The 12,067-nt window shown below is 28.2% G+C and overlaps 2 non-coding genes across 2 annotated transcripts; both read right to left on the reverse strand.

Moving 5' to 3' along the window:
- Positions 1–5,015: 5,015 nt before the first annotated feature.
- Positions 5,016–5,150, reverse strand: MIR482C (microRNA MIR482c). Its single transcript, NR_127139.1, has one exon. It is a non-coding gene; the product is annotated as a microRNA MIR482c (primary transcript).
- A 211-nt stretch (positions 5,151–5,361) lies between these two features.
- MIR482D (microRNA MIR482d) lies at positions 5,362–5,471 on the reverse strand. The gene has a single exon (NR_127142.1). It is a non-coding gene; the product is annotated as a microRNA MIR482d (primary transcript).
- Positions 5,472–12,067: the final 6,596 nt, after the last annotated feature.

Here is a 12,067-nt window from a genome sequence, read left to right on the forward strand (position 1 = left end):
TTTTCGACTTAAGTACCGATTGTCCCGCCACAGCGGAACCCAACCCGCCACAGCGTCCCCTCCCTAGCGGGATAAATCCCACCCTAGCGGCTTGCACTGAACCAGTGAGAAAAGTTAAGAATTCCAAACCCCCATTTCACAACATGCCTTCATCCCATGACAAGCAGAAAATACCTTTTCACGCTAAGATCACTTTCGAAAGTTCTACTCACGCGAATTCAATTCTGTAAAGTCCTACGGGTTTCTTAACGTCTTAGCTATCTAGTTATGTGATCATCATAATTAGATATCTCATTTGTTACCATATTTCCCTAGACCTCACTGACTTCAATTTCGTCCAAATCTGGACTAGGCTAGGAAATCCAAAGATACTACTCTAAAGTTTTCTGGCCCCAATTCTTTCCCTATTGCCTTTTCTATAACGACGGGAACAGGTCGTTACAATTAAATACTATATTCATTTTTCATTTAGATAACTTATTTTCATTAAAGGTGATTTGGTAAAATTATCTTATAATTTATTCGTTATCCCTATGTCAATCAATAATGGATAACTATTGTTGGATAGAGGGAGTAAGTCTCAAGGACATGGGTTAGTGGATGATTTAGAACCTGTTTGGATTGACTTAAAAATTGGTCAAAAATACTTTCAAGTCATTCTTAGCTTTTGAGAGTATTTGACAAAGTTAAAAATAACATAAAATGAATTTAAAATTACTTAGAATAAATTAAATGTTATAAGTATGTACTCCCCTACTATTCATAAGTTACTAAAGTTTGATATTTTTTAAAACTACTTTTTAAAGTTAATTCAAACGGGCTCTGAAACTTATGTTGGATCATTGGAAGATCATAGAATAGTGATTTAGTATTTATGGTCACTTTCTCCGCTTAATTACCATGATAAATAATAGAATTTATCATTATTATTATTAGGGGAAAGGGTCAAAAATGCTCTTAAACTATGTGAAAAGAATAAAAATGTCCTTCGTTTATAGTTTGGCTAAAAAATGTCCTTGCCGTCGATACTTTGGTTCAAAAATACCCTTGCAGTCAACACTTTGGTCCAGAAATGTTCTTATAGTTACTAAATGGGTCAAAAATGCCATTTTCCAAATACATATATATTTTTTTTCTTTTTCAACATATCTTCTTCCTAATTAAAATATTATTAAAGAACTGTGTTCTTGTTTTCTTTCTTTTAAAATCACTTTAACAAATAAAAATGTAAGAAATATTTTTTTTCTTGTTAATCTCATTTTATCAATTAAAATAGAATAACTTCATGTACCCTTTCGATAGATAATATACGTCATATATATAAGATCCATAATATATCCATCATTAATTTATATTTATATAACGAAAAAAATAATTATAATAAAATAAGAAATATTTTATTTTCTGAATTGAAGATAAAATTTGCTAAATTTAAAAAATATTATTAGAAAATTTTTTATTAAAAATAAAATAAATAATATAATTATTTGAAAAATAAATATTTTTGACCCATTAAATAACAATAAGGGCATTTTTGGATCAAACTACAAACTGAGGGCATTTTTGTCCTTTCGCATAGTTTAAGGGCATTTTTTACCCTTTTCACCTTATTATTATATTAAATATTAAATAATAATATTATTCAAAACTTGCCAATTAGACGAAATCCCTTTGGAATGTAGCATACATATTTTTTATCACATTAAATTAATGAACACACAAATAAATTATTGTAACAAGATCGTATAGATAAAAAGAGAACTAAATGCATCAATGTATTTGTCATTTACATTTAAAAAAAAGGCTCAAATATGTCATCGAACTTTTAAAAAAGGCTTATTTATGCTATCCGTTAAAAGTTTGGCTCATCTATGCCATTATTGTTAAAGAAAGGGCTCATTCATGTCATTTTTTAACTCCAATTTTGCAAAACCATTTTTTACACTCCTAACAAGGTTTAACACTTTTCAATTGGAGTTTTTGGATCGATATACTTTTTTTGCTTCTTTTTCTTTAAGAACACCAAGAACACATGAAGAACATAAACAACTATCAAATTTTCAACATATTCAATTCTTCACGAAATCGCCTCAAATTTCAAGAGTAGTTTCCTTTTGAGTTAAAAAAAATGGCATGAGCCAAACTTTTTAACGGATGACATAAATGAACATTTTCTAAAAGTTTGATGGCATATTTGAACCTTTTCCCAAAAAAGAAAGACAAGAAAAAGGCATAAAAATATTTTAGAAAGAAAAAAAAAAAGAAAAAGAAAAAAGAAGCTGAATCCATAGCCAAAGCCCACAAATAAGTAAGAAAAAGAAAAGTGGGCACTGCATAATAACCTAGCCCAATAAATGGCATAAAAAAGTCCAACTTATACTGCACTCGTTAGCCCACATTTATTTTATTTTCTTTTCTTTTTCGATAGCTCACGTTTATGTTTCAATTTAATAAATATTTTATGCTCAAATTAAGTTATCCAGCAATATTAGCTCAAAGCAATGCGTACTTGAAAACAGTTTAATATGGTTAAATAACAATTTTGGATGTGTTTTTACATGATTTGAGATGATTTTCATATTAAAAACTTGAAATTGAAGAAAACTCTATACATGCGTGTAGCCTTAGGAGCTTAATTATCAATTTTGGAGATGATTTGAGATGAATTTCAATTAAAACTCTTTTATTTTGGTCGAACAAAGTGTCTTATCTTATTTTAGTTATTAATAGAAGACCAAGTGTCTCATCCAATTCTACAAATTTTATACTAACAAATAAAACATAAGAAAAAACAAACAAGCCCCCTCTAGAGCTTGAGTCATATCATATCATATTGTCATTTAGGGTGTGTTTGGTACGGAGGAAAATATTTTTTTCAATTTTCTCATTTTGGTTGGCTTAAATGTTTGGAAAATGTTTGGAAAATCTACTCATTTTCCTTAAATATAAGGAAAAATGACTTCCTTTTCAAAATTGAAGAAAACATTTTCCAAACTCCACTTTATCCTTTAATTTGTTTTCTTACCTGACGAATAACCCGTACCCGACCCTCCCAAAAATAAAAGATATTTTCTAAAAAATATTTTTCATTTACCAACCAAACATTAAAAAATATTTTTCAAATTTTTTTTTCCTACTCCAACCAAACATGAGAAAATAAATTAGAAATTCACTTGTTTTTCAAGAAAACATTTTTCTTCGTATCAAACACACCCCTAATCATAATTTAAAATTGTCTCTCATGATATCAAAAATCTTCCTGAATAAATTTTGTTTAGACGCAAAAGTTTATAAACTTTCTAGGAGAAAACTTTTAATAATTGTTAGATTTCAAAAGAAGATTGTTATGATGGATTGCGTTGTAGAAAACCTAGTTTTTTGCTTAGGAATTTTACTAATGAATGTCTCCCTATTTATATGGCAAAAGTATTCATTACCCCTTGAATTTGAAACTTTTTATTCGATGTACGCCTAAACTATATTCCGTTTTAATTATCCCAAAACTTGTTTATTCCTCCATCACGTACACCTTTTTTATCCAAAGACTCCTATTGTGACTACACGAGCACAACAGCTGGCAAAGTGATGATGTGGATTTCCACCTGGATAAATAAATATCAAACCTTCTCACCTTCTCACCTAGGCTTCTCACCTAAAACTTTCGAACTAAGCTTCTCACTAAATCTTTCGGACTAAACCCAAAAATCTTCAAGAAATTAATATCTAGTATTGGAGAACTAAGATTAAATGTCAGCACAAGACTTTTATTGTTGGAATAAAACAAATTAATTTTAAATTAAAAAAAAACAGGTGAAGATTGGGGTTGTTTATGCAAAAGTATCTTGAAGAAGATGGGTTGGAGGATGCGGGGTTGCAGAGGAGGGGATAGGGTGCTGCAAAATAGATTTTAAAATAGTTAAAATAATTAGGTAATATGCTACATGTCATTTATTCATTGGATAGTTTTTCTTAAATTTAAAATTTATTGTTTAAAAGTTATTTTTGAATAAGGGCTAATTTCGCAAAACTCCTTTTGAATTTGAATTTTTCTAGACGTAAAATTAATCGATTAAATTTTAAATTTGTCTGAAATTCTTATCAAGTGTTAATCTTTGCTTCCTTTACTTTACTTTAACATTTTACCCTATTTTTCATTTAAAATATGTCAAATATTAAAGAAAAAATGGAGATTTTACATTTTTTTACCGTTGTAGCTTTATGATGTAACAAAAAATCACTTCTTCACACACCTAGTAGAGTGTGTTGTCAATTTCAACATCAGGTGGACAATAAAGGCATACGCAATGAAGGAATAAACAAGTTCGGAGGTAATAAAAATGAAATATAATTTAAATATACACCAAATAAAAAACTTCAAGTTTAAAGAATAATAAATACTTTTGCCTATTTATATCACTCACATAGTAACTAATATATAAATAATAATTATTAAATAAATGTTAAAAATTTACAAATAAATTTATTTTCTAGATTCTCTAAAATTTTAAAACATTTACGATTATCTATGTAAGTTTATGATATTCTAAAATCTACCATAAAAAATCCTCAACCCGCTCTACCTCTGTTGGTACTTTTTTCTATTGTCAAACCGCTTTCCCCGCACTTAATAAATCCACCCCACCCTACTTTAGTTTTTTTAACAGTTGATTTAAAACTATCTTATTAGGCTATATTAGCTAAGCAAAATTGATAAATATAATTTTAGAATGAAAAGTCATGAAGAAATTTTAACTTTTTTTTCTTTAAGGTTCTATAGCATTAATAGAGGTTTAATCAATAATTAATAAAAACCCAAATTAATCTCAATCTATAAAAAGTAAAAAAAAAAAATGTACAGTCATTTAAGAAATACGGTAGGAGACCCGCCGCACAGCCACGCCATCAATTTACCCAACATTTCTTAATTCATATTGACAATGTTAAATTAAGTAAATATTAGCGTAATTACGTAATACCGAGAGCAGATCATGCAACGGGAGGAGTATCAGGAAAAGGAGTAAATGATTGGAAGCCATTGGCATGGGTGGAATAGGAAAAATCTCATTTCTTATCTTTTTTGCCTTTTAAGGAAAAAAAATAAATACGATATTTTTCCATCCCACCCACTCCAAAAGCTTCCCAAATCTCTCCTCCCTTTCCATTTCCCACAAAAATTTCCTCTAAAATAATAATAATAATATTAAAAAATATATATATGTATAAGAGCTCAGAAACAAAATGGGTATGAGAAATTTATCATCACTCAAATTAAAACTTGTAAGAGTGGTGCATGACAATCTCTAAATCTCATCACAGCTCTTAAAAGAAAAAAAAAAACTAGAAGAAATTGTATGGAAAGGGAGAAATAATTGGAAGATATGGGCATGGGCGGTGTAGGCAAGATTTTTCATATCATAAATATGATAGATCTATCTTACCCCACCACTCACGCCAAAAGCTTCCCAAAAATTTTCATCCCTTTCCCAATTTCTGGAGTTTTAGATGAATAGAGAGTAAACGGCTGTATGTAGGTTTGTTGATCAATTGGTTGGTGGTGTCGTTTATATAGTACAAAAAAGATGGTGAAGTTGCCGCTGGATTGAAACCCTAATTTTTTATGAGTTTACCATCGTATCCTCCTAAGTTCACCACAATTACAAATTAACCTACAATAAATATGAATCTGAAAAAGACCCTAATTTTTTATGAGTTTACCATCGTATCCTCTTAAGTTCACCACAATTACAAATTGACCTACAAAAAATATGAATCTGAAAAAGAAAATAAAAAAGTATATATCTCATTGATGTGTATATAAAGAAAGTATATTACTCTCTCTATCCCAATTTATGTGGCACTTTTCGTAAATTTATGTGGCATTTTTCATTTTTTGTGAGTCAAACACTTTAAGTTTGATCGAAAATTTGCTCATGAACTCTTCAATTTTCTTGAAATGAAATTTATATATTTATAAACTAGTAAAAAGTATTATAAGTTACAATAGTTGACAATTCAAAATATTTAAAAAAAATATGAAAAATTTACGATCAAATACAGACTTGTTTGAGTTTCAAAATCCTAAAAGTGTCACATAAATTGGGACGGATGGAGTATTATTATTTGTAATTGAAAGAAACTTTGGATAACAAGTTCGGATAAAAGTGGTATAAAATATGTATATAATTGTATAAATTTTGTACAATAAATTAGGACTGAATTTAATTCAATACTATAAATGATGTGTTTTTATAAAATAATAAAAATTTGGAAAATTATTCTCAAATATAAAGTTTGGTCCAAATACTAATTTTTTTCGTGTTTAAAAACTTGAGATGTTTGTCAAATCTATATCTATATATAAAGGAGGACCATAGACAAGGTGATGTGGCACCTCTCTATGGCCTCCTATTTGCTATTTAGTTCTTTTTTTCTTTTTTTTTTGGTACTTTTTAAAAAATAAATTAATTATTATATTATAAAATAAATTACTTAAATTTATTACAAATAAATATTTTATTGATGGAGGAACATTTATAACAAAACTCTTCATATTATTTTTTATTTATTTATTTGTCTCACTTATAATAAAAGGAGAAACATAATTTATCTTTTTTGACTTTTTTAATTCAAATTAATTATTGTATTGTAAAAAATATATTACTTAATTCATACAAATAAATATTTTTATTAATGTAGGAACATTTTACAACAAAAAACTCTCCACATTCTTTTTTTCTATTTTTTTTATCTCACTTCAAATCATGAAATGATAATAAAAAATTTTACATTTTAAGTATTTTTTAATTTATTCACAAGGAGTTATTTCCCATGACTTGCCCCTCTTTAATTTTTACTTTTAATAATATTCATAACTCTCATAATTTTTATATCCATAACCTCCAAACTTAAATTGGTAAGTTTATGATGTCTTATGGTATTCCTTTATTTTGCCTATAAATTCATATTAGTTTCATGAAAATTCACATTCACAATTATCCTTTCTCTTTTCATCATATTGGTTTGGTTTGTAACAAAAAAGAAGTACATGGAGGTAAGAAATATTTCATTGCAATTTTTTATTTTTTATTTCCTCTATTTTTGTCTATATGAATTCGTATTTGGTTTGTGAATAAAACTAACATGTCACAAAAAAAAAGTACACGAAGTTAATAAATATATCATTCTCAAGTCCTTATTATTTCATTTCCTCTATTTTGTCTATATATTCATATTTATTTTCATGAAGATTCACATACAAGGTCATTCTCATGTCTTTCTTTTTATTTTTATGTACTTAGACATGCTTTCTTAATATTTTCAATGTTTGTATTATCATTCATCAAGCAAGTATGATTAAAAAAAATCTTTGTAATTCTTAACAATGTTTTGTCTGTATGCAATTGCTCTTTCTAATAGTTAGTTTTCCGGATATAATATAGTTTGATTATAATATATGTTAGATTTCAAGAAATAATAATTATTTAGTATTGTTAATACTATTGAAAAGATAATATACAAATATATTACATATAGTTTAAATTTCGTTCTTTCTTTTGACATAATTATTTTTAATTGGTATTACTATTATTTTTATTCAGTTGGTTGCATATAATGAAGAGTTTGACATATGGATCAAAACATGATGACGGATCTACTTGTAAAGAAAGATGATAGAAGGAAAAAAAATGAAACATAATTAGAGATTATTTTTTTACTTTGAATTGTATTAGCAACTTAGTTACTTTTGCTAGAATTTTCTAAATTTTGATTTGTATAAATAATTTAGCTAAATGTATTATATTGTCAATGCTAATCATTTGATCCTTTATTATTCTACTTTTTCTTTGTTATGAAGCAAAATTAATATAATTATCTCATTTTAACAATAACAAAAAAAATTATGATGATTAGGAGTTTAATTTTTATTATAATTATAAAAAAAGTAATTGAAAAATAAAATATTATTTTCATGACGCCATTTTTTGCGTATGTAACAATCTGTTTTCGTCACCGTTCTTTTTGCTTTGAAATGTATTTATAATTTTTATGTAGTCATCAATTTTTATTATTTTCTTTGTTCATTTTTGTATTTTCACCCCTTATTTTTATTCATTTATTTTACAAATAAAATCATGCATAATTAGTAATACATTTAATGTCTAATAAAATTATACATTTGAATTATTTATAACTCATGTCTCTTCATCTTACTTGTAACTTTTAATATTAAATATTATTCATAACTTTTGTATGTTTCATTTTTCATAAATCTTATAAATATTTAATTAATGTTTAAAAAATTATAATAAGCAAATATAATAATAAGGACATAGTAAAAAAAATCGATTTTGTTTTGACGAAATCAGAATTTGAAAAGAAAATTAGTACTCCTACAAAAGATAGAGAAAAATTAAACATATAAAATATTTCAACGTAATACAATATATTGTTATTTCAACATATTATCTCTTATTCCATTTACTTCACCATGGTGAATATTTTGTTCTACATATACATATACAAAAAAATTATATTTTTATATAGTTTAAAAAAAATGAAAAAAACATATGATATCGCAGATGAAGAGAAATATTAATATTATCTATATATTCGATACTAACCTAAATATTACATATTTCATATTATTATCTTATAAATATTTCATATAGCCGCGCAAAGCGCAGATAATTTCACTAGTATATTTATTAAAAGTCATTATAAATTGTGTAGTCAAATCAATATTTCTCAAGGTTTTTCTCAAATAAATTTGAGAACATTTATGACCAAATGACATGTTCGCAAATAAATTTTACTTGAATTATTATGTAATACTTCGTATTGATTGAAGATATTAGTCTTGTGACATCATTTTTTAGATATGAATGTCAATTTTAAGCGTGTTTGTTTTTCTAATTTTATAATCACTTATCGAATAATTTGAATTATAAGATTTTTCATAAAAATTTAGTATGATTAAGATGTCTATTTAAGAGTTTCTATAAAAATAACATACAATTCATAACTTTTCCATCCATTTTATCATTAGCCATCGTTGCCTTCCACTATTATCAACTATCACCATCTATGTGCATGATTCGATTTGAGTCAATTTTTTATTAAAATAAAAAAAATTGATTTGATTCAATTTTCCAATTTATAACTAGCAAATGAAATTGATAATAGTAAAATAGTAGATATATGAGATAACTATTTCAAATAGGAATCAATACATTTCTTTATTCCAAAGCTTTAGCATTTTTAAGTTCCATATTTATTAAGGAGCAAATTCAAGTTTAATGGAACTTCAATGCAGAAACAATTAAAGAAGTTACTCCACTTTATGTGTCTTAACATCCACAAAAACAATATACAACTTCAAAATGACTGGTCAGGTACTCTTCAAAAATCAAAGGGTCAAGCTTAAAAGAGCAGATGAAAAGTTTAACCAAAAAAAATAAATTAAAACTAGTAATATATTTCAGATAGTTGGATTTGAGCATATTCATTAAGAAATGGAATTCAAAAGTCATGTATTGCATGTGAAATAAGTACTTAGATTAAAATTTACATTTCTTTTTTAAAATAAAGTATTTTTTCCAATGGTTGGTGACATTGACGAAAAAATGTGAAACTCATCAAAATTTGATACCACATCCCCATTTTTGAATCATCTTTCTTTAAGCTTGGAAAGCACCGAGGATTAGTTGCACCACCATGGCTGTGCTCGTAAGAAATAAACTACCTCGACTTCACCTGATCAAAAACACCACAACAACTAACAAGAAACAGCAAAGAATCCGAAACTGTGCAGTAACTTCCATTATTTGCACGCAGAGCTTGGTTAAGAGCTTAGACATTCTTAGTTGTGTATTTCTCAGCTGCACTATAACCTTTGCAATAAACTCATCCTATCATGGTAACAACATTCAAAGAGTATATGCTTTAACTTTCACAGTAAATAGATAAATGTAGAGGATGTTACAGCTACAGTAATAAGTTTGAGTTAACAATCGAGTTGGTAAAGGGGCCAGCATATCAAACGATATCTCTGGTGCTTATGTTTCAAAGCGTTGATTGAGCTGTATTTGATAAAGCATAAGAAGTCAAGGCAGGGTTGAATAAGACTATGAACCGGTGATGATCCTGTTACTGTGAAATTCCTGATAAGGAAACTGAATTCAATTGGCAAAATATGTTTTGTTTTCCGAAGTGGATAGGTAAATCATTAGCTAGGTGAAATGCAGATTACATCATGAGAGTGCATAAATAAACTCCTTACTCGTAACTACAGCTGCACAACAGATAAAATTTAGAAACTTTGAGCCAAGGCTGCAATATCTCAGTAGCAGGTTAGAGCCAAAGATGAGCACAACATTTGACATAAACTACAAGGATACATTCTATAAAAGGAGAACATTTGACCAAACATTGCATACTGCGAGAACAATAAAATTGCCATTTATGAAGCATAAGAGACGACGCACAATTGTGCTTCATAGCATAAGCATATGCCATCAACACAACAGATTATTATCATATCAGCATTGAAACATTAAGAAAAAGCTCAAGTTCAAGAAGTTGGGGGAAATGAGTAATGCTACCTAAGATCAATGGCTTCATCTACAAAGGAGAGGTTAGTCTAACTATGAACATAATAGGACAGAGCAAGCAAGACTAGTTGCAGGTTATGTAGATTTACAAATTATCTGAGGCATCTTACTGAAGTTCCGAAAGTAAAAGCTATGCTTCAACACCCCAAGCATCTTTAAATCCATAACTTGGAGGATGTTTCGATCGTGTATTGCATATAGAACAATACAGGGAACTCAATGGTCTTACCTGTTCTCCGATGCAACTATATCAAATGATGAAGCTTAAGTCCAACTTCAGCAGTTAACATAGAGGCTCATAAAATACATAAATAAGCAATATTGATGTATTTAGATGTTTAGTGAAGCAATTTTGAACCGCCACAGTTCATCAACCAACCCTGGCACATTATGCTACATCAATACTACCCAAAATGAAAACCGGACATATTGGCTCACACTGGGGCAGACCATTGAACAAAATGGCCCGTAGGTGCTTTGGTCGTAAAGTTGAGTTTTGAGATCGTTGGTGCCCCACACCGAGGGCTCAAATCCTGGTGTAACCTTTTAACTTTTAGTTGAAAAAATGCAAACGAAACTTCTTCATAGTTTTGACTTCTTTTTGTACCTATTCACATACTTTTTGCTTATATTTTTTTGTAGTTTATTCACTTTTCTATTTTCATATTTCATTTACTAACTAAATATTAGTAGTAAGCTTCTACAAAGAAATCTTTCTTGACTAGCAATTTTTTGTTAAAGGAATTGAGCACCCATCAAATCATGGATCCGCCACTGGGCTCACATTATGCCACACCAATACTTCCCAAAATCAAAACCGGACAATTGGCTAAAATGCTAAACTCAACACTATAAAAAAGCTTGATAACTAGGAGAAATTCAGCAGACAGTATGTGATATGTCAACGCAGAAGTTGCGAAAACATAGATATTCATCAAGATCCAATCTTTAAAAGCAAATTCCTTAAAAGATATGCAAATATTTTATCAAAACACCTCAATAGAATCACAATGATACTTGAAAGGAAGGCCTTAACCTCGAGTAGCGGTCAAAAAGTATTGTGGCAAATATGGTTGTCTCGTGCTTTGTGACTTGGGGTTCATTTTAAAAATAAAAAAAAACAGAACACGAGTTAATTACACCTTATTAGGTCCCCTAATCTCAATTTATGCACATCAATTCCAACTGTGGTAGCTAATGATTGTCCATTTTGTTATAGTTGGAGAGTATGGTGTCAATCTATATATGCTTCAACTACTCTTTTTCTTTCATTTCTGCTACTAATAGTTGATCAGGTCATGCAAAATACTCAAATAATACCAGATTCAGATAACAACACAATCAGAGCTATTACACATAAACATATCAAAAATAAAATAAATCCTCAATACTACAGCACATATAAAGGATTTAGAGCATACCAAGAAACCTATTATGCAACTGGAGAAAAAGGAAAG

The sequence above is a fragment of the Solanum tuberosum genome, unplaced genomic scaffold, assembly GCF_000226075.1.
Source record: "Solanum tuberosum cultivar DM 1-3 516 R44 unplaced genomic scaffold, SolTub_3.0 scf00227, whole genome shotgun sequence".
Taxonomy (NCBI): Eukaryota; Viridiplantae; Streptophyta; class Magnoliopsida; order Solanales; family Solanaceae; genus Solanum; species Solanum tuberosum.